Here is a 24,179-nt window from a genome sequence, read left to right on the forward strand (position 1 = left end):
GTAGATCTTCTAATCTACCAAAGATTGATGAGGCTCAAAAGGCCATAATTTTCAAAGAATGGGAAATCAAAATAAAGCAGTTTGAAGTAGCTGTAAATGAGGCCCAAAATCTTGCTAGCTCAATGATTTAATCAATCAACAATATTTTGCTATAGTCTAATATCATTCCTAACTACTTTGAAGATACCCTGTTAGACACCAAGATGTTATATAAGACGTGGCTTCATCACAACAAGAAGATGAATGAGATGATTGATCAATTTTCCAAAGTTAGTCTTGATCATCATTGGAAGTTTCTAGTGAAACCTCATAGCCAATGGTTATTCCTTTGATGCTTGTCCAACGTCTCCATGCAGATGTTACTATCCTTGAAAACTTATATTTTTACAGGACAAATGAGGATCAAGCCTAAACATCCACCGAAGCTTACCAGTTTGTTAGATATCTACAAATTGGGATAACTAACTATTGGACAGTCTTCTCCCTAAGCTTCGAAAATTGTTGCAATTATTTCCTGATTAGTCCACTACTATTGTTTTTTTTATAAGTTTGTTAGATGAATCCATTTTTATCCTTTGTACTAAGAATATAAATTACCTCTCTAAGATGGAGAAGGGGTTCTAAATTTTCGCAAGAACAAACTTAAATTGCACTATTGTATTTAAGTTTTTCTTAATATTAAGTGGAACCACTGGCATTTTTGTAATGAGCAGAGCTATAGTGTATCAAGTACTACTTTCCTATTTATCTATGTATTTTCTTTGAATGGAATTGTTTTACATTATTGTTCACATATATGTGTGTAAGTCAATATTTCATGGTCACTATTGATATGCTTGATTGAAAATTTCTTTATATTGTGAGCAACGAGATCTCAAACATATGTGATGTTATAAAAAAATAATTTAATTAACTATTTAATTAAATTAATTTTCTTTAATTGGGTTAATATAATGATTTCATAATGATCTATATTGTTGTGTTAATTGTGACATATTTGTAGCACATATGTCATCAACTTACCCAGGTATAATATTAAAGTATAGTAATTTTTATTTTGGTTACTTATACGAATTAAAATACATTGTCAACTTCCATCCCACTCCATATAATTTTGCTTAAGGGAAACTGGTCCCATAATTCTTGTCGAAGCCACTATTCTAAACAGAGAAGGGTCTGATTTAGGATCTCAACTGGGTGGTTTTCCCAATGTTGATGAAGTCATTCAGGACCATCAATAGGTTAATAACATTCCTAGATGTTGCAAATGTGCTACATATGATAGTTAATGTTTTTTCAAGAAGTGAGGACAAAAAAATGTTGATCAAAAGGTTGATAAGGGAGTATTTGAACTTCAATAAGACTCCAATTGATAAAGTAGAATAAATTAAATTGATGTTAGACATGCAAGTATGAATATGGCGTGCTTATGTTGCATAAATTCTAGAGAAAATTTAGGTAAGAATTAGATTAGTCAATATTTGATATTTGAATTGACATGTTGAATTAATGGAAATTAGATTCCATTTGATGTGGTAAAGATAGAATTCCTTGGACAATATAAGTTGTCTAATCTTTGGAATGTATTCATGTGAGATAAAATGGCATATCAAATTGTGCTGGTTTAATAACCAAAGCATATTATGAGATATAATCCTATTGTAGAAGAAAATGCCAATAAATATAGCCATATGTGAGGCCATAATGAGATTGGATATATATAATCTCTACACACATATCCAATGGTCTATTTGTATTGGTATATTAGTCAATATTTGATATCTGAATTGACATGTTGAATCAATGGAAATTAGATTCCATTTGATGTGGTAAAGATAGAATTCCTTGGACAATATAAGTTGTTTAATCTTTGGAATGTATTCATGTGAGATAAAATGGCATATCAAATTGTGTTGGTTTAATAACCAAAGCATATTATGAGATATAATCCTATTGTAGAAGAAAATGCCAATAAAGATAGCCATATGTGAGGCCATAATGAGATTGGATATATAAAATCTCTACAAACATGTCCAATGGTCTATTTATATTGGTATCCTAGATGTAACCTTCTTTCCAACACTGAGGGGAATGATTCTTGAGGGATCATAGAGTAAAAAAAGGGAATTCCTTCTAGGACAGTCGAGGGGATATTTAGTGGAGATGGGGTATATACCTAGTGTTATGTTAGTATAAAGAGAAGGGTGTTTAGATGGTTGAGAAAATTTTGGGGAGGTGGTTGAATGAAGTGCCAAGATATTGGCTAGACCTTTCAACTCATCATGGTGGAATACATGATACAAGGATATGATATGAAATAACCAATGCAAGGATGCATTCAATATCCATGCTTGAGTATCTATGGAGGTGTTCATGCATTGAGTACGCACACATACACGTCATTATACATGCTTGGATGAATTGTGTGAATGTATTCTTATGTTGTATTTCATTGAAATTAATATGTGAATAGCTAAAATGATGAAATTTCTACCAAATCATGAGATTGAGATTATTTCAAGAGCTATTGTTGATGGAATGAAAGAATTGCATGCTAGAATAATAATATTTGGATAGAATACATGAAAATTTTGTTAGGATAATAGATTTATGGAAAATTTTTATGCCTAAACGAAATAAAGCCACGGAAGAAGGATATTGTGATGACAATGGGACCCCATTGTTGCCACAAGTTATTAATTAGAGATTGGTAGTGGATTCTTTGTAGTAAGTTGGTCTCCTTACATGTGAAAACTTTCACAAGATGAATGTCCTAAGGGAATATTTACTAGAGAAGAGGATGCATGAGACTAAAAGGGTGAGTGTAGCAAAGAAGAGGCAACTTAAATGAATTTATTGCAAAACAATCATGTGGCATGATGGATAGAACCAAAAATTTTCATGTTAGAAAGAAAAATGAGGTAAATTCTTTCCCATGGGAACTTTGTGAAGAGGATAAATAAACATAAAACTAAAGATTCCTTTTTATCAAAACTAGTGAATTTTATTTATATAAAATACTATGCGAAGTGCACACAGATTGGTTTCACAAGTAGATAATTTTTGTAGTTCCTGGGAGCTACAATAACTTGATATTCATGATTTACAATTCAAAACCACCCAAAACACCCATTCTTATATAGATTTAATAGATAAAAAATAAATGAGACACTTAGAATTAGGTAATTCACTAGTTGACAAGTTTCACATTAATTAAAAGCAATCCTTTTTTCCTAATTGTGTAGCCAAATTGGCTTGGGAGTCAACCAATTTGTTATTATGCCATTGCACGTAGAGTCATTAAATATTGTAGTTAATTTTTTTATCCAAAGCTCTAATTATGCTAATAATGGCTTCTAATATGAAATATTTGGTCTTTGTTCGAAATTGCCTGTGTCTCAACACAATAAATGAGTTCTCTAGAAGAAGAAGATAACTTAAATGGAATTTACAAGCTAGGACAATGAACTATAGAATAAAATATACATTCTCTAAATTGTTGGAAAGAACTCCTAGTTACCATGCATACTGTCCTATAATGATTCCTCTGGTGTGAAACACTGCACCACCCAACACCTATCCAACAAAAAAATACCATGTAGATAAATATTGAATCAATAGTGTATAGTTGTTTTTGAATACATGCATGTGTTGTGGAGTTGAGAACTCTTGTGAATAAAATAATTTCTACATAAAAATGACTATAATGAGGTTGTATTTTGATGATTGTTAGTAGAACAAATAAATAATGAAGACATGAGTTGAGTACTTGGAAAGGAAACTAAGGATTGTGTTATTCCAAGGGTAAAGTTATAAACCCCATAAAATCATGAGAACATTGTTTTTGGAATCAGAGGGACACTTCTAACTACAACTAGTATATATATTAGATAGGAAAATCACAATGCTTAGGATAAAGGTTTAGTGGACCTGTGATATCCTTCAAAAAGCGTCCCATGAGTTGGTAGATGTGGGAGGAATACCCACATTTTTTTTGAAGTTTTTTGTGTAAAAATAAAATTTTGATGTAAAATGATTGTACATATGCATGGTTGTGTGCTCCGAGGACAATGCAAAAATTTTAGGTGAGGGGAATGTAACACCCCAGTTTCAATCCCTAGATTAACAATGTATATATGTGTATATGATGAAGGGTTGAAATTTTAACAAAGTAATAATATGTAAATTGGATAGTGAATAATAATAAAAATATGTCACAAGTTGTAAATAAAGTACAAAAGCATGGGGGGGTATGATTCCATAGGAAAGGAAAGAAAGGGGGTTTAGGGGAATCAAAGGGGCTATCCAAATAACATTATTTTATTCCTAGCCTGAATGCTTTTCTTAATTCATACCAACCTTGGACACATAGTTGGGTACGAAAAATGAAGGATGGAAACATAGGGGGCTATGATTGTACAACAGAGGAAATAAATGGGGCTTAAAGGGTTTATAGGGGACAAATCCATCTTATTATTATTATTTCATTTATATCCTAAAGTATTTAACTTGTGCCATCCTAATTCATAATAAGGTTCGAATTGGTGGGGGAATGAGACATGTGCGATTATTAGGAAGACATGTGGCGAGTTGTGAGCTTGTAAATATATTCAATTCCCTTTGGTTATGTATGAGGAAATTGTACATCATCCTTTTCTTAGGAGTTTGTTGGGAGAGGCTATGCTTCCATGAATATAATAGAAGTATGTGTATGTTTATTTAGGAAACTACATGGGGAATTATGCCCATTTTCATGAGAAAAATATGGCAATTGAGTGAACTCCTTTATAGTTTAGAATCCCTAGAGTACCCAATAGATATATTTGTTGGTTGATCTATGTTGGAGCCTTAGAGGGAATTGGGATAGCTTGGGGGTCCATGTGATAGAAAAGGGGATCCCATTCCTTAAGTGATGTAAGTAGGTCATTTTTATCATGTTCATTTCATTTTTCCCACATGTTTCCTATCATTATGTACACTTATTCAAAAAAATCGTGGTTTCTGCACTCTTCATGTCAACCCACAAATCAATTATGGTCATTTATATTAATAGAAATTTATAGTTAATGGGAATATTAGTGTCATCCCACCAGGTATTGGGAAATAAACAAGGCTCACAAATTTTCTCGATACACTTTTCTTCCTTATATTGACAAAGAGTTAGTTGACGGTACTCCTTTATCGTTAATAATGAATTTGGGAACCTTTCAAGTGTAACCTAGATTATCAGGTTTCAAGGATAAATATATTGGTTATCAAGAGTATCGATACTAGTTGTTCAAGATATTGGGGTTGAGAATATTGGGTATTGGGAGTATTGAGAGTTCTCAATGGGTCACATGAAATTTTGGTTCCATTCGATATGGAACCTTATTGTTGGAACTTTGACTATTATGTATCGAGGACCATTGTATCGATTTTTCAAAAAACACCTCTATTAATTAAAGTATTGACACAGAAAACATGTTATATGATATTAGACTCCCTCCTCATCTACTAACTTTTCAGTGTTGGGTGTTGATGTTTTTGGGATCACTACTTTAAAACAAGTCTAAGGTAAGGCTGAATTGATATGGAACTTCACTTTGAAACCCTATGAATATGATAACCTTTGTGATACTAGGAAAACTCCACTTGGATAACAATCATTGCACAACTTATTTTATGTGATTCCTCAACTTGAATTTAATACACAATCGTATAACAAACATATGTAGAATCAATTTCATAGAGAAATTGTTGTATGGAAATGAAACCTTAGAAAGAAGAAATACACATGCAATATGACTAACAGATATTATAAGTTATGCAAATTTATTAAAAGGATATTGAAAAGAAATTATCAAGTATTACAACATTTCCTCTGCTCCACACATAACACTATAGTTCACACCCTCTCACTTTATGTTCTCTGATCTCTCTCTCTCTCTCCCCCTATGTGATCATGTAGGATCAAGTTTTATAAAAACTCATCTATTTTGGTTAACAAATATCATCCAAATACTCTAAGTTTAGAGATATCTTAACAAACTCCTAGCCCCTCTAATTTCCCTAACAATACTACTTAAATGGACTTAATTGTTCTATTACATAGAAAAGAGGATATATTCATCAACTCTCGAAACAAACCAAATCTCTTTAGAACTATTAAATCTTAGTGAAATAATAAAATTACAACTTTAAATGACTATGAGGAACCCAATTTACATTTATAAATTCTAAGACCCTTTTTAGGTCAATTGTTTACATGCTTGGAAGAGATTCTCTTGCATCATTGGGTTGCAAGGGAAAAATAAATGTTGTATTTGGAAATATGTAGAAGTTAACATAATATAATGTGTTAGGGGATTAGGTTGTGTGAGACGATTAAATCCATATATAGGGGTTTCATCATTGTAGACCCATAGCATTAGCTTGGTTGTGGCCCTATTCTAGAAATATGACAAGAAACAATGAGCCTATGATTGGGTAGAATGTCATTCATTTGTAGCCAATAGGTGAATTACTCCAAGAAGATAAGTGTTTATGGTCTAATTATGTACATAATGAATTATTGTTTTTTATTTTATAAATTGAATGATGTTCAATGTGTATGCATAAGTATGCATTGTCATGTTTTCTGAAATTAACTCATAACAACTTGAGAATGAAGAAATATGGTAACAAAGTGAAAAGAAGTGGATTTGTGGTTTCAAAAAATATATATCTTTTAACCCTGTATAGAAATTACTTGTAAACGAATTCTTATAAAACAGAAAATATACGATGGCGAGAAACAAAAAACAAATATAGAGATATTTTCCTTTGGATCCCGAAACTAGGACTACTAGATTGATTTTTCATTATGTTCCTTTTAATGTTACAATACATATATTAGATGTTGAAGAATTCATAAACCCCAATGCATTAACCCTGGATTAGAACTTAACCATAGTTTCCTTGATTGGATCTACAAAATACCATGGGTAGAAAACCATCATTCCCAAAACCATGTGAAAAACCCATGCACAAAACCATATGTAGGTCTGCCCACCTAATATAGGGTCAAAAAAAAAATTTCCTCAGGGAGTTGCCTTAGACTTCATGCAGGGGGGGCTACGCTGCCATGAAACCCCCTGATAGGGGGGGTTGCACCCCTTGCTGCGCCCAACGCAATGAATAGGGGGGGTTATCGTCCCCCATGTGACCCCCCCGCATGTGCAACTATTCGTGGAAATAATATAACACACACCCAAAATTCTGTTGGGCGCAACCCAACTTGGACTAGATTTTGATGAAGACTCACGCATTTTAGGGAGTAGACTTCAAAGTAAAGGATGCAACAGAGTGCAAAGTAGAGCAACAGAGCATCAAAATGGACTGCACAGTAGATATACTACATGGTATATGGGCTTCGGAGCGGGTCAAAGCCCCTCCCTTTTTGTAAAAGAATATTATTTTGTATATGATGAATGGTTTTCAGACCATAGTCACTTTTATTAGGGGAGTCCATAGTATATGGACTGTGGTATTGCGATGATATATCCCTCGATGTAATAGTATATAGGGATGAATAATAAAGAAGAGAATAATCATATATCATCTTATGATCCAGATTTGTGTTATGGTTATATCTTGTTAATCTGTAATTTGGAAGGAAGGTGAGGCTTTGTTGTTGAGTGTGCAAAGGACTGAGTTCGTAGCTGAGTGCGTGGACTACTTGTAGTTGAGTGTGTAGGCCAAGAATTGTTTATTGTACAAATTCCCTGTCATAAGAAACAGTTCTTGTGGATGTAGTTCCACATTGGGATGAACCATGGTAAAATATGTGTCTTCATGTGTTTATTTGCTTATTATCTCTTGCAATATAATAGTTTCATTATAGTTGCATGTTATTACAATGCAGTAATGATTAAGGGTTTATATGATATGTTTTAAGCGATGAACGTAATGTGGTGAAGTATTGTATGATGGTAAAGAAATTTATGAATGTTAAGTATCATAAAACACAAAAATACCACATCACATCATCCCTCAAGGCTTCAAAAACTTGGTTTTGTATCCTCCCATAGTCACTTTAGGTGAGACTACGATCTGCTGGAAGGTCATTGTCGAAAAGGCCAATGATTAATGGTTTTGTTGGTAAGAAGTAAATGATCGATCCTGGGTCAGCCCAACCTAAAGCGAACAAATGGTTTCATTGACAGGAACGAGATTTGTTTAAGGGATATGTTTATGTGGCATCTGCTGAAGAAATAGATTCAAGATTGGGTAGAACAGAAGGAACGAGAATTTGCAAATCAAGAGAATAGAAGCCCTCGTCTATCATCTAAAAGGTGGTTACAGAAGTATATTTTCAAATATCAATACAAAATTTTCTTCGGTTCATTTCATGTTGAGATGTATGAGTGGATATCAAGGTTGACCAAAAGAAAAGATTGTTTTAAAGGAGACGAACCTAAGGAGTGGACTCCTGAACTGATACAATGACTCAAGAACACTGACAATAGGATTTCAAGAGTTGTTGATATCTAGATGTGGTGAAGTAAAATTATAAGTGCAGACACGAACAAATTCCTCTAGCCCAATGATGGGTCTAGCCACAATAGATACATTATGTGGAAGATTTCCTTAGGTTAAAACCAATTAAGAGGGCCTACCTCTTAGTCCGCTTATCCTATTTGATGATGTCCTTGCTTGTTCACTCCAACTATCTCTCACTTCCTTCTTAAAGTACCTGAAATAAGTAAACAACAACAAACAACAAATGTCACAATAGATAAATTGTAATTCAACCTACTTAACAAGTCAAGAAACATTAAGACATGAATATGTAAGATGAAAAAACATGTAGGAAATCAACTGATAGTTGCATATATTAATATCAAAGAGAGATTACAACCATTTGCCTTGACGTTGTAGTCCTCCTCTGACAAGACCAGGTTCCCACACATTTATGCTAGCATTCCATGATGGCCTCAATCAACAATAGTTTTAAGTCTCTTCCCTTTAGGCTTCACTCCAAACCAAATAACATAAGCACACCAACATCAACACTAGCTTGTGCTTGGGAAGAATGGAGGTTTATATAGGAAAAATGGATGGGAGATGGATCCTCTTCTCATGGGAGAAGGGCTTATCCCTTGAGCTAGTTCCATCATTATAGGGGAAAGGAGCCCAAACTGACATCCTCGACCCCATCCGGCCAAACCATTTACCAGAGTTCTGTTACAAAGCTTTTAGACCTGGAAGCTTCGGCTTCAAATTAAGAAACTTTCCAAAATAGGACAGACATGACTGAAACACAACTCACTCACTCCGGTCGCGACGAGGAGTAGATCTAATCTCTGCACATCAGCGCAGGGAGAAAAAGGTCATTAGCACTGGTATTGTAAACTGGGAAATACAAAAGTTTTAGGGAAAATGGTGCAAAAGGGAATTGACCTGCTCATGAAGAGGGACACAATGGGAGTTTCTTCATGAAGGCAAAGCATGATGGGTTCACTCTAGAGGTCCTCTAGGATCAAGGAACGGGGAGGATAGGGACAGTGAAAAAATCTTGTGTAACACTAGATTGATAGTGTCTTTTGAGGATTCATTACTAAGTTTGCGGTAGGCTTGACTGTGTCCTACAAAAAAATAGAAGGATATCTATTCAAAGGACCAACAAGAAAGTACTTGAGATCTTTAAATATATGGATTAAGATGATTTTATGTGAAAAGGGAGTTTTACGAATGCATTTAGATTATTAGTTTACTTATGGTTGAGAGAAGATCCGAAGAAGAGACTAGAACAACATGAAGTGGAAAAAGATATAAAATAGACACTAGAAAGAGATCTCATGGCTAAGATATGAAGACTTTGATAGAAACTGACTATAGCCCTCTTTTGAGTGAATCTGAAAGTGAAGAAAGCCTCCTTAAAAACACCGAAGTAACCCCGCAGTATTCACCCTTCAAGCCTGAATGTTTGTCGAAGCCTGAATAGAGTAATCATCAGGGTGCTTTTGGTTTCCCCCATCCCGCTACCCCCCTCCCCCTTCGAGAAAAAATATGGACGATGGTATTAAGATACCTATTTTTAAAGCAACTGAATCGGTAGATCTAGAACAATTCTGGTTTTTATGCGAAGCAGTATGGACAACGAAGCAGGTCCATGATGAAAATATAAATAAGGCACAACTTGTCATGACATTCTGGGATAGATCGTTGACATGGTACATGAATTATTCAAGAAATTAGATCAAATCATTCGCAGACATTAAAACAACACTAGTAAAAGAATTTAAGAAATCGAAGTTTGAATCATAGTGTATCACAGAGTTAAAAGAAATCAAACAAAGGCCTACTGAGTTTGTTTGGGAATTTGACCAGAGATTCAAGGTATTATTGGATCAGGTGAGCTTTAACATAGCTCTGCAACAACATAAGGAATGGTTCATAGCTGCGCTGCTACCACATATCAGATTTCCTTTGACGCAATAGAAGATAGAAACTCAAGCCGAAGCTCTAGAGCTGGCGATGAAATTAGAAGCTTCGCCTATAGGAGATACCAATGCAGGTATGTAATAGATTCATAGTCAGTTGGAAAATTTGACTCTACAATTACACGATATGAAGAAAAGAAAAGAAGTCAAAGAGGAAGTGTAGTGTACGAAGTGCAAATTATAATGCCACTCTAAAGAACAATGCCATCTCTTCAGACATTACATGGCTAGTGGAGCACCAAATCCTTTGAATGACGGATCCAGCCTATGGTACGAGATATGAAAAACTATAGGCAAACATTGCTCATAAAATTTCTATTTGTTACAAAAGTATGTTCAGACTCCTAGGAACTTGTATTGCAAGTTCTGTAAAGCGGTAGGACATGATGAGAACCATTGTCGAGAATATGAACTAATGATGGAGTGTGATGCTGGCACTTATAGAATGTAAGAAGAATAAAATGGACATTATGATAATGGATAACACAGTAGTGAAGGTGGTTATCAGGGAAGAGGTCGAGGTGGTTGATCTGGTCGAGGACGTGGACAAATTATTTGCTATAATTGCGACCAACCAAGACACTTTGCGAGAGAGTGTCAGAATCCCACTACGACATGTAAATACTATAAATTTTTTGACCATGTAATCGAATAATGTCTGGTACTTATGGAAAAGATGTAAGAAAGGAGGAAGCAACAGCCGACACAGAATATCCAGATGATGACTTCCAATAGAAGAACTGATGATCCCCGAATCAATATTGTTACTAGAGGTGGAGCTTTGATTGGTGATGACAAAGTAAATGAAAAGAAGGAATATGAGATTGCATGGGTTAGAAAGACTATTGAAAAAGATCCTATATTTGATATTCAAAAAGAAAAAGAGGTGTTTATGGAACCCAAGCAAAGATTTATGGATGTTGGAGCTTTGAAATCTAGTGCACATCCAAAACATAAAAGTAACCACGACATAGCATTAGCTTTGACACAGAAACAAGCTTTGACACAAGATCAGGAGTTAGCGAACCAAGAAGGTATTTTAAAGTAGTTTTTGAAAACTTGTATGAATTTATTAAGAGAACAAAAGGCTGTAGAAGGACTTCAGGAATTGATGAATTCATGTGCATCTAAAGAAATACTGCTAAATGAGTTGCGCATAGTTAACAATTTTCATCAGCAAAAGAGAACATGAAGAGAAATGAGGCTTAGTGCATAGATAGGAGACTATGAGATGGATCACATTATTTTAGATCTAGGATTTGAGGCTAATGTTGTGAAAAAGAAGACATGGGAGTTAATGGGTACGATGAAGTTACAGTGGTCACCTATTCAACTAAGGATGTAAAATCAACAAAATATCTTCCTCTTAGGGAGACTATCAGGTGTAACAGTAGACATTAAAGGAGTTTTCACTACGACTGACTTTGAAGTAATAGAAATTATGGATGATAGTAACCCATATCCTGTGTTTCTTGGACTTTATTGGGCATTTGGTAGGATGGAAATAATTAAAAGAAGAGACAGATGATATTCTAATGGAATAATGTGAGGGTAATTGTCCCCTTTATTCCATTAGAAGGAGCAAGGTATATATATCCATTTAGAGAAGAGTATTACATAGCTAATATAGATAATATCTATTAATTGAAAAAAAAGGAAAAATATTTTGTTAACCCTACTACAGAGGGCAGGCTAACTTGGGAAGATGACAGTTGTTGTGCATCAGACTCAAAAGAAGAATTGGAGAATTGGAAGAACAAGCTACATGAAGTATCTACAAGGTGTTGTGCAAGAGTTTCTAAATTATTTCGATACATGACATATGAGGTATGTAATATGGCTTCTTATGATGGCTTGGGTGATGTGAATATTTTTCTTGATGATTATGAAGAACAGGTTCCAGAAATTCAAAGATTGTTAGCTTTGGATATATCCCTAAAATCTACTCCTACTAGATGGTGGGGTACACATAAGAAGAATATAGAAGGTTGGCAAGAATGTCAAAGGTTGATGTGGATAAGATTTGGTCAGATAAACATAGAAATGGAGTTGAAATATGATGGTGAAACTAGTCCCAGGGAGCATATCCAGTTATGTACTACAACATGGAAGGAGATTCCACAACAAGAATGGGTACATGGGTTCATTCATACATTGGAGACAATTCCTCATAACTGGTACTTAGAAATAGAGCTTCAACATGGTACTGTGAACTCTACAGATATAGTTGATGGGTTTATATTGACATTTAGATTTGAAGATGATTGTCCATATATAGATTCAACCCTTCAAACAATTAAGAATAAGATATTTGAGAATACAACTCCAAGGACATTGCAACAACCTGATTGGGTTGTGCAGATAGAACATGCATTAGAATGCTACAATGTTATTGCAGAAGAAGAAGAATATCCTTGCAACATTGACATAGAAGAATTATAAGGACACCACGAAGTAAATTGACCTGAGCCAGAGATACCAAATATAACAAAGCAAGTAAAGACAAAGAAGGTAATATAGGATCAGAAGAGGAACCAAAGTTTGCAACTATAGGAGATTATTTGGATGAAGAAACAGTCAACAAAGTGACATAATTTCTTTATGAATATTAGGAGCTGTTTCCCGCTAAGTTTTCATAATTGAAGGGTATAGTAGGAGATTTAGGAGTTATGAAGATCCCCCTCAAGCCTGATGCGAAGCCAATCAACCAAAGACCTTATAGGTTGAATCCAAAATATAAGGATAACGTAAACGTTGAGTTGGATAAGATGATAGCAGGAGTTAGAACCCGTGGAAGAATCAGAATGGGTAAGTCCTATGGTGGTACAAGAAAAGAAAACTCAAGGATAAATTTGGATCTATGTTGATTTGAGAAAGTTAAATGATGCATGCTTACATGATCCTTTCGATACCCCTTTCACAGATGAAGTATTAGAAAATATAGGAGGTTAGGAAGTTTATTCATTTGCAAATGGATTTTCAAGATATCATTAGATTAGAATTTCACCTGAAGATCGATGTAAGACCATCTTTGCTACAGAATGGGGTTCATACCAATACACAATGATGCCTTTTGCATTGAAGAATTCCCCTGCTATATTTTCAAGAGTGGTAGTCGCAGCTTTCAAAGAATATATCCACAAGTTTCTAGAGGTATAATTTTATTATTGAACAATATTTGGGTTGTTAAGAAAACATAATAGAAGTTTAAGACTTATGCCTGATACATGTGGACAATATCGGATCTCCTTGAACTTGAAGAAGTGCATATTTTATGTACCTTTTGGTATATTGTTGGGATACATTTATTGCAAGCTAGGATTCATGGTGGACCCCGCAAAAATTGCTATCATTGTGAACTTACATCCACCGAATAAAGTAAGGCAACTTCATACTACATTGGGACATACATGATATTACAGAAAGTTGATCAGAGGATATGGTCAGGTTACTGTGCCTATGGAAAAATTGTTGAAGAAGGATTTCACTTTTCAATGGGATGAAGAAAGTCAAAAGGGCCTCGACATATTGAAGGAAATGATGGTAGTCACTCCTATACTAGTATTCCCTAATTGGAATAAGGAATTTCATGTACATGTGGATGCTTCTTGTATAGCTTTGGGAGTGGTATTGGCACAACTTGGTGCAAGAGAAATTGATCATCCTATAGATTTTGCAAGTAGGAAACTATCTAAATATGAGAAGAATTACAAAACCGCACAAAGGGAAGGATTGGTGATGGTATACGCCTTGCATAAGTTTAGACATTATTTGTTGGGGTCACTCAAGACGTTTACATATCATTCTTGATTAAAGTATTTAGTTTATAAGCCTATTTTATGAGGGAAGATTTGCAGATGGTTATTATTGTTCCAAGAATATGACTTTGAAATTATTGTTAAGCTGGGAAGATTGAATGCAGGACCTAACCATTTGTCAAGATTAGAAACAGGTGAAGAACCAACCAATATATAAGATAATCTCCCTGATGCACAACTATTTGCAATCAGAGTTGTAGATGACCATTTTGTAGACATTATTCAGTTTTTGAACACAAGAATGGCTCCTTCAGAATATACTATGAAGCATAAGAAATAATTAGTGGTGAAGGAAATTGATTTTTCATTGATAGCAGAACACTTATATAATATGGGACCATATGAGATACTACGTAGGTATGTTCCTGAACATGAAAGGAAAATCATTCTAACAAAGGCTCATGAGGGCACAACTGGTGGACATTATGTAGGAAAAGATACTACGCAGAAGATTTTGAGAGTAGGATTGTGGTGGCTTACACTACATAGAAATGCAAAGGAGTATTATAGAGCTTGTGATGTATGTCAAAGAACAGGAAAATCTTCAAGAAGGGATGAGATGCCACTAGTACCAAAGGTTACATTGCATGCTTTTGATAAATGAGCTATTGATTTTGTTGGACCTATCAATCCACCTGGAAAGAGGATTGGTGCAAGGTACATAATTACTGCAACTGATTATTTGAAAAGATGGGCATAAGCACAACTAGTAAGGAATTGCAGTGCAGAGACTGCTGCAAAGTTCATTTTTGAATACATACTATATAGGTTGGGGTTTTGTCCAAAAATTTTGATGAGTGACCAAGGTTCCCACTTTCTAAATAAAACCATTAAAACATTGACTGAGGAATTCCAAGTTTATCATCAAAAGAGTAGTCCTTATCACCCTCAGGCCAATGGAGCTATGGAAGCATTTAACAAGATTTCAAAGAATGCATTGATTAAGGTATACAATGTAAACAAAGATGACTGGGACTTCAGAATCCCAACAATATTATGGGCTTATAGGACTACATGCAAGAAGTTGATAGATCAGACACCCTTTAGGTTGGTTTATGGGAAAGAAGCGGTGATGCCCATGGAATGCATTGTCCCTAGCCTAAGGATTGTAGATTTTACAAATATGGAAGACCCTGACATAATGGAGGAAAGAATTCCGCAGTTGATTTCTTCGGAGGAAGACAAATTTATAGCAGGATTCCATCAGTAAGTACAAAAAGTAAGAGAATAGGCCTAACATGATAGGCATATTAAGTAAAATAAGTTCCAGGTAGGAGACCTTATTCTCCTCTATGATAGTAAGTTTTTGAAGTTCCCAAGAAAAATAAAAATGCATTGTTTAGGGCCATATGCTATCAAGCATATTACTAATGGAGGTTCAGTTCTGTTAGCGAAGTTGAATGGAGAGTTGATTGAAGGAAGATTAAATGGTACTAGATTGAAGTTGTACAAGGAAAACCCTACCCGTACAACTTTTCCTTGAGGAAGGAAGAAGAAAATTCTTAGTGCCACCTGCAGTTGAAAGTGGGCACTGGACTATAAACTTTGCTGCAGAGAGCTTCGACGTAGGAAGTTACTTTGCTATAGTCTGGAGTATGTCAAACTTCGTAGGAGACGCGACATGTGATGGGATTAGCAAAATAGTGTGGAACACATTGAAGTTCACTGGAAAACAAAAATATGACCCTTAAAATGGAAAACTATGTGGAAAATTGCATTTACGAGGATAGATTGGAAAGATATAAGGATAGATATGTGATTAATGAGTAAATCTGAACACAATTTGAAAAAAATAAAATCAAATGATGGGGTTCAAATTTAAGAATTTTTATAAATAGCCACCTCTTGCCCAGATTAAGGAATTTGTTTAGTCGAGAGCTTAAGCGGTGATAGTGCAAAGAAGTGCAAAGCATTTCATTGTGTATGTCGTATGAACAATATTGGGAAGAAATTGTGCGATATTTTCGTGAAAAGGGTTTATCTAGAATCATGGAAGCCACTGATACACCTGCAACATCAGCTAAAATTCCTGCAGTAGTGTAAAATACATCACCATCACTGCATAAATAGAGGAGATCCCCGAGAAAGAATTTGACTAAGGAAGTGAGAAGAAAGAAGAAACAAGATAAGAAACCCACTAAACCTTAGAAAAAGTCTAAGCCAATCAAAGAAAGTGATGAAGAAGTGGAGGAGATACAGGCAGAGGAAGGCGACACAATATTTTTATCACCCCTACCACCATACATCTCGCTGAGGAAACCAAATTCCAAACCTGTAAAAGAATCAAAATATGTGAAGTATGGCACATTTACACCCTTGTTTCTAGAAGCAGTACCCTTTAAAGGAGAAGTTTTAGGAAAAATTCCACAGCTCAAGTTCGTGGATTATGATTTTAACGATAGGAAGAAGTACCCTCAGTTCACACCATACTGATATTTGAAACAGGTGCACTACCTGGATAGTGGAGTGAAGAGGTTAGATCCACAACAACAGGTGAGTTGGTTGGCGCAGTTAGGACTGCTAAATATGTTGAACGTGTTGCACTTCAACATAAATGTGGGGAGCACAATGTGTTTAAGGAAATTGCTCGTGCTAGTACACGATGTAAATTTATGGTTGGGGAATAAGATCCCCATAGACCCTATGCTGATCTAGAGGATCACAAGATTTCCATACCAAGGATGGAACCCCATGGAGGAGTTCATTGGAAAGGATCAGGACCATGCTATAGCAAAAAGTATGAAGAAAAAGTTCAGGCTGGTCAAAGGAAAGAGAGGTTACGATATAAATTTAATTAGTGACCAAGCAGTTCGCTTCACGATGCACATATTGGCCGGGAATATTATGAGGAAATGTTGCACGAATGAAATTCATCTGTCGATGGTGTCATAAGCCGTGCAGTGTGCCAACGGGGTTTAGTATAACTAGGTTAGATACCTATGCAAGGAGTTCCTAGACAACTGCCGCGAGGTCCAAGAGAAAGGTACAAATTTCCACTACACTTGGTTGATCTTAATTATTTCTATGTTGGCGTGGAGAGAACCAAAGGAGTCATAGTTCCCTCAGGTGCCTATAGATACCTATGAAGCCACGAGGTATGCTTTGCTATGGTTTACCACCAAAAAGTCGTGTGCATAAGAAAACAAAATATTTTTTGTACTGTACCACATGGATTTACATATGCTAGTGAACCAGCATCCCTAGCTCTCGTTGAGCTTATACGAGCAGTATAGATCTATGGTGAAGTTAAAAGCATATCTTCACAAAGCATACATATAAGAATGCAAGGATACAAAGAAGAAATGGCATTCCTTGCCATATATGGTGATTGAATATGATCTTGTGGTGCAGATATAGAAATGGCCCGAAGAATGGATGACTCTACTAGAGGTAACATGAGACAGTGAGATAGAAGGAGAAGAGGTGGACACTTTGCAGCATGGCAAAGCCAATGGAAAAGATAAGGAGTAGGATGAACATGAGTCAGAGGAGGAAGAGCAGCATGATGAGGGTTAGCAGGATCATCTTGAGGGAGATGATCAAACCAGGAAGATAGAAAAGGCAAAAATAGGAAAAATTTGCCGCAGAAAAAAGGAATGCTGTTATACAGGAAAATGACCTCCTCATCATCTTAGAGGATAAATACAAACAGGTTCAAGACATGACCTAGTTCACAGGCCTATTTTCTAAGGTAATGCTCCCTAGGAATTAGCAAGAAGAGTTAGCATGCTCCTTATGCATGAGACATGGGAATTAGTCCCTAGGGTAACTCACTATTTTTCCCAAGGGATAGCGTTGCCAAAGTTTTGTGAGATTCCAGAGGTCAATAAACAGGTTGACTGATTGACATTCCACTTTTCACGCAAATGTCAGCCTAAAATTTAGGAAACATCTACCTTCGACCCGTCTAAGGATATTTCCATTCCTAGCGAAGTCTAATGGAAGTGGAAAGAGCAATAAAGCAAGGAAACATCCTAGCTTTTTCCAAATGGAACTCATCAGATAATTGGCAAGGATAAGCCTCTCATCATCTATATATTGGAGGCTTGGGCATTATGAAAGAGGTCGAAGGATTGTCAACTGATTGTCAAAACTTTGTATGAGATATAGTTTCTTTGCTACCAAGAGGTTAAGAAGAGAGAGAGAGAAAGGAGCTAGAGGATTAAGGGAAGCTTGATTCACCAGATGGTTGTAATCATTCTTTCCTATCTAATAATATAGACATGTTATGTTGTCTACTCGATGGTGCCAATGTCGTGATTGTTTACATGTTGATTTAGTACCATTTTTTATGAGTAGCTTAGATGCATGTCGTTTTCATATCTTTATGTATTAATGTTTTGATTATCAGAGTTTATATGTTGTAGTATTACTCTTTGTCTTGTTTATATGCAGGTGTTGATCTAGGAGCTAGCAAAGGGGTCTTCTGCTCTACTACATTGGGTTCTCCAGCAAGACTACATCAAGATATGAGGTAATCTCTCCTTTCCTGCTTTCAATATCATGCATTGATATAGATAGGCACATGCTTCTTTGTTCCGACTGTAGTTAATCTAAATGATCTACCTTGGATCCTAGGAAGATCCTTGAGGGTATTCCAACCACAACCACCTATGCATTAATCCCTATACCAAAGGCAGAGGGTGAAACTTCCTTAAAAAAAAGAAGGAGAAGGAAGATAAGACAAAGGATCTCATGGTCTTTATTGAAGTGGAATTATATCAAATCGGGGATAGGATACATGAAGTAACAACAAAATCCTAGGACATAGTATAAGATCACTACAATGCACTTCTAACTAGTGTCACAAAGCGGATCGCAGAACTGAAGATACTGGAAGTCAAACAAGCCGTGTAGATAGAGGAAAGGGTTGGAGAATAAAGGAAGATAGCACCTACACTTGCAGTGAGGCTAGCACAAATACCTATAGGAGTCGTACATCTCGACTCCACAGAACTACAACAACAGGCTAAAGAATGGAAGCATGTCAACATGAACATCACAACAGTGCCATTGCCAAGACTACGTAAACTGCACTTAGAGATTATAGACGAAATAAACCTAATGGAACGACATACATCGCAACTAAATATATAGGTAGAGAAAGAGCGCGCTACACTTTAGCAGAAGCTTGAGTAGGTGATGCAAGAAAAGGATGAAATGGTAGAGGAATGCCAGAAGATCAAGGAGGTGGTCGAAGCCACATGTAAAGAGATTCCAAACCTTGATGTCTGAGAGGAAGAGCCAATAGAAGAAAAGGTCACGAAGCTCAGCCTTGCAGTAAAGTGGTATAAGGAAAAAATTTCCAAAGTTAAATTCAAGTATGAAATGTAGATTAGTGAGCTGCAAATGAAGCTGCAACCAACTACGCCACAAGAAGTAAGGGGTCAGAGTGAGACTAACCTAAAGACTTAATGGGAAGCATCTCCATAGAATTTGCTGAATGTGGGAAGTTTTTAGATGAAAGTTTGCAAATTTGGATTTTTCTGCATGAAAATCGAAATGTACAGAAACCGTAGGAAGAAATGCAGCAGAAGCAACAACAATTAGAAGAGATTTGGGCATCTGCGAAGACCTTACCAATCTTGCAGAGGCTCATGAAAATAAATGAGAGTAAGGCCCTCCAGAAGAATATTGAGGAACTAAATAAGGAGGAGCATATTTTGATAGAGAGGACACAACCTTGGGAGGAAGAGGCCCTCCAATTATCATAAGCAGTGGATGAAAAGCTTCAAGAGCTTCAGCAAAGGGAAACAATGTTGGTCCAAAAGGCTGTAGAACATGTGACAAAGGCACTATTGGAGGAAGCATGCAAAAAGGATAAGAAGGTGACAGAAACTCTGCAACAATTCAACTAGACCTACAACAACATCGCAAAAAAAATTAGAGGTAAAGTAGCTGAGTCACTCGGGAAGAGTCAGATGTGAGTGTTGGGGGCTTGTTGGGCGTAGCCCAACTTGGCCTAGATTTTGATGAAGACTCCGCATTTTTGGGAGTGGACTGCAAAGTAAGGGATGCAGAAGAGTGCAAAGCGGACCACGCATTGGAGTAGCGGAGTGCCAAAATAGACTGCATATTAGATATACTACATGGTATATGGGCTTTAGAGTGGGTCCAAGCCCCTCCCTTTTTGTAAAAGAATACTATTTTTTATACGATGAATGGTTTTTAGACCATAGTAGCTTGTATTAAGGGAGTCCATAGTATATGGACTATGGTATTGCCATGATATATCTATTGATGTAATACTATATAGGGATGAATAATAAAGAAGAGAATCTTCATATATCATCTTATGATCCATATCTGTGTTATGGTTGTATCTTGTTGATCTGTACTTTGAAAGGAAGGCGAGGCTCTACAACTAAATGCACAGAGTCCTAATTCCATAGTTGAATGTGCAGGCTTCTTGTAGCTGAGTGCATAGGCCAAGAACTTTTATTTGTACAAATTTCCTATTATAAGCAACAATACTTGTGGATGCAGTCCCACATTGGGATGAACCACGGTAAACTTTGTGTCTTCATGTGTTTATTTTCTTATTTATCTATTGTATCATAACAATTTTATAACAGTTGCATGTTATTACAATGCAGTAATGATTAATGGTTTATATGATATGTTTTAAGCGATGAATGTAATGTGGTGAAGTAATGTATGAATGCAAAGTAATTTATGAATGTTAAGTATCAAAAAACACAAAAATACCACATCACATCATCCCTTAAGGCTGCAGAAACCTAGTTTTGCATCCGCCCTAGTCACTTCGGGTGAGACTATGATCTACTTTCAGGTCATTTCCGAAAGGGCCAACCATTGATGGTTTTGTTGGTGCGCATTAAAGGATCGAACCTGGGTTATCCCTACCTAAAGCCAACACATTCTCCCACTTATTGTTTTCTTTTCAACACACAGGGTCACATGAGAGCTTAGTCATTAGTCCAACCCTACAATGCCCATTTTTTCTCTACACCAAGAAAAATTCTCAGTGCTCACAAACTTAGTCAATGCATCTGCAACATTCTTCAAAGTGTCCACCTTTACCAACAACACCTTTTTGTCCTCAACCATATCCCTCAAAAAGTGATACTTAACATCAATGTGCTTTGTCTTTGAATCATAAGAATGCTTCTTAGCCAAGAAAATTGCACTTTGGCTATCATAGTCTATCCTCATAGTTCATTGTACCAACCCCATACTTGAACACAATATCTGCAACCAAACTGCTTCCTTGCTTACATGAGTGGATGCCATGTATTCAACCTTTGTAGTTGAAAGAGCCACTATAGACTGTCTTTTTTTAATACCAACTGATTGCACCTCCAAATAGGTTAAACACATACCCACTTGTAGATCTTCTCCGATCTAGATCTCCAACCCAGTCTGCATTAACAAAGCCATGAATGTCCAAAACTCTGTTCAATCCTGGTCTTCCTTGATAGCACAAACCATAATCACTAGTTCCACGCAAATACCTGAAAACCTGCTTCATTATTAAAAAAGTTTTGATCCCGGTCCAATAGTCAAAATTAGTTGTTGGTCAAGTTAGCCGTTGGAGGCTCTACTCAGTCTATTTAACATGCTAAGCTGGATCTGTTTCTTCAACTTGTCCTGACGATGAACCACGCTGGTTGGTTCGAAACGCGTCGACAAATGGTATTTCATGTGATCTTCGCCGAAAAATATTTTTTAAACTTGATATGGATCACAGAAGCCTCAAATCTACAACCTGCTTCATTGTTGTCCAATGCTCATTCCCTGGTTTTGACACAAACCTTCTCAATACTCCTACTACATGTGGAATGTCTGGCATAGTACATACCATTGCATACATCAGGCTACCAAATACACTTGCCTATGGAACACATGGCATGTCCTCTTCCTCTTCTTGTGTCACACTGTTCAACAGATAACTTTACACCTACAGGAATAGGAACCTTCTCTGATTTACTATCTTCCATATTAAACCTCTATAGTATTGTCTCGACATACTTCCTTTTGTTTAACCAAAGCTTCCTTTTTTCTCGATCTCATTTAATTTCCATGCCCAAAATATAGTTTGTAGCACCAAGATCCGTCATGTCAAATTGGAGAACAATTGGGTCTTCAAATCCTAGATAATTTCTTTGTCATTGCCAATCAGTAACATATCATCCACATACAATACCAAATAAATAACATGGTCACCAATTAATCTAAAATACACGCATTGATCTGCTTTGTTTCTAGTGAAGTAAAGTCCCTGTATAAATGTATCAAATTTATGATACCACATCCTTGGTGATTGTTTTAACGCATACAAAGATTTTTTTAACCTACATATCAGTTATTTCTTTCCCTTCACCGCAAAGCCTTCAAGTTGCTTTATTTAGATCTCTTCTTCCAGATCCCTGTGAAGAAATTTTATCTTCACATTGATCTATTCTACCTCAAAATAAAAATTATCAACAATAGATAAAATTAATCTAATAGAAGATACCTTGGCAAGAGGAGAAAAAATATCACCAAAACCAATTCCTAGCACCCGAGAATAACCTTTTTCTACCAACCGAGCTTTGTATTTCTCCACCCTGCCTTCTTCATTCATATTCTTCTTAAACACCCATTTGCTTCCAATGGGTTTACTTCTAGCTGACAACTCCACCAGAACACAAGCCTCACTTTTGTCCAAAGATGTCATTTCATCAACCATGGCCTCTTTCCAGAGTTTTCCATCCTCTGAATCTACTGCCTCCCTAACAATTCTCAGATTTTCATTAGTAATAGATAAATAAAAATTTGAACAGAAAGCAGATGGACTATACCTTTTTGGTTTCCTTATTTCTCAAACTGATCTTCTCACAATTGGAGTTTGTGGCTCTTCATCTTCTCATTCTTGTTCTATTGTAGAGTTTGATTCTTCCTCCTTTAGCTCAAACTCTATCTTCTCAGGTTCCTTTGGTAGGACTTCATCTTTAATAACATATTTCACCTCTCTAAACACCACATCTCAGTTGTACACAACCTTCCTTGTTTTTGGGTTCCAAAGCTTATAACATTTTAAACCATCCTTATACCTAATAAATATGCACCTTTCATATTTATTATCCAACTTGTTTCTTTTCTCCTTTGGAACATGTACATATGCATCACAACCAAATACCCTTAGATGTGAAAGAGAGGGTTTCTTACTAGTCCATACCTCATGCGGATTCTTATCCTCCAACATTGATGAAGATGATATATTAACCAGGTAACATGAAGTCTCAACCTCCTCTACCCATAATTTTGTCTTAACTCAGCACCACTGAGAATGCTTCTTGTCTTTTCCATCAACGTCCTGTTCATTCTTTCTTCAACCTATTTTTCTGAGGTGTCTATGGAGTAGTCTTATGTTGTGCTATAAGACACTTCTTATTGAACTCTTCAAATTCCTTCTTACGGAACTCTCCACCATTATTTTTCCTCAGCACCTTTATCTTCTTCTCTGTCTCATTTTCCACCAGAGCCTTAAATTCTTTAAACATGTCAAAGACTTCAAATTTCTTCCTGAGGAAATATATCCATGTATTCCTTGAGAAGTCATATATAAAGGATACATAGTACACAAACTTTCCCAATTATGGAACCAACACAGGTCCAAACACATCACTGTGCACAAGCTCTAATATCCCTTTCGTCCTCTTAGCACTAGAGGGGGAACTCACACGATTCTGCTTCCCATATACACAATGTTCATAGAAATCAAAATACAGAGAGAAATTAGACATACCTTCTACCATACCATTACCATGAAGTATTCGAAGGCCCTCCTCTCCAATATGTCTGAGTCTTTGATGCGATAGCATGGTATTTTCTCCAAAGACAACTAGATTTTCTACTCTACTTTTAGGAACCACAAAACTGTTGCACCCAT

The sequence above is a fragment of the Pinus tabuliformis genome, chromosome 7 (assembly GCF_031772625.1).
Source record: "Pinus tabuliformis cultivar Carrire ecotype Pingquan chromosome 7, CPIR1, whole genome shotgun sequence".
Classification (NCBI taxonomy): domain Eukaryota; kingdom Viridiplantae; phylum Streptophyta; class Pinopsida; order Pinales; family Pinaceae; genus Pinus; species Pinus tabuliformis.